The sequence below is a fragment of the Echinops telfairi genome, unplaced genomic scaffold (assembly GCF_000313985.2).
Source record: "Echinops telfairi isolate 266 unplaced genomic scaffold, ASM31398v2 ScPeMD7_655;HRSCAF=1070, whole genome shotgun sequence".
Classification (NCBI taxonomy): domain Eukaryota; kingdom Metazoa; phylum Chordata; class Mammalia; order Afrosoricida; family Tenrecidae; genus Echinops; species Echinops telfairi.
The window spans coordinates 16995061-16996211 of record NW_022104553.1 but is presented as its reverse complement, the minus strand read 5'-3'; positions in this window follow the sequence as shown (position 1 = coordinate 16996211).

Below are 1151 nucleotides of genomic sequence, written 5' to 3'. Positions count from 1 at the left end.
GAATCAGGAGTCCTGACCCCCAAGTCCTCCTCCCTCAGACCAGGAGTCCTGACCCCCAGCCCTCCTCCCTCAGACCAGGAGTCCTGACCCCCAGTGCCTGTGTCAAGGTCACTCGAGAAAAGTGTCTTGGCACTGGGCAGTCTGGGCCATCCTTCCTGTGGGGATCTCAGAGTTCTGCATCTGCCTAGATTATGGGGTGAGACTCCCTGCACCTGGCCCAGGAGCCTCTCAGGTAGAAAACGCAGAACTGGATGTTCTGCACTGTGAGACTTCCCCCAGCAGGAGACTTGGCTGGCTTTCCTGGAAGACAGGCAGGGTTAGCCGGTCCAAAGAAGAATTGATGGAAGACCCCAGAGGCAGGACCCTCCCCCCCGCCCCCCCCCAGCTTAGTCCGCTGCACTACCAGAGCCCTGAGAGCCGGGAGAGGCACCAGGGGGCACTAGAGAGTAATGGAGAGACTGACTGGGACGGACAGGCCCTGTGCCAGAGCCAGAGCGGTGGTCTCAGGCTCACAGGCCGACCCTGAGAGGCAGAGGCCAGACAGGACCAGGGGGCTGTGCTCCTGGGCTGGCCCCAACTTGGTGGTTCTGACTAGGTGTGAGGTCAGCAGGTCCGAGGCGGTGTGTGTCCGTCTGTCTGTCCCTGGGGGGTCCTGTCTGGCCTCTGGGGGTGACTGGGCAGGCTGGCCACAGAGGCAACCCAAACCTGTCATTAGTGGCCAGAGCCTTGCAGGCAGCCCCCCCCCCCCAACCCAAAGCCACGGCCTTGGGCCACGGCGGCCCCACCCCCACCCCCTCCTTGTTCCCTGTGGAATCCAGGGAATTGGGAAGCAGGTCTGGATGATGTGGATACAGGAAATGGTCCCAGCTGCCCAGCCTCAGCCCCTAAACCCCTGTGACCCAAGCCCCCGGCCCCCTGCCGAGCCCCTCCAACCCATGTCATCAATGACGCCTAAGCACTGGAGCCCACTCAGCAACCCCCAGGATGTTTACGGGACACAGGGGGAGGCGGGGGGGAGAAGTTGGTCTGGATACCCAGAAGGCTTAAGCCCTCTGACCAAGCGCTTAATCCCAGCCCTCCTCCCTCAGACCCTGGGTCCTGACCCCCAGCTCCTCCTCCCTCACACCACGAACCCTGAACCCCAGCCCCTC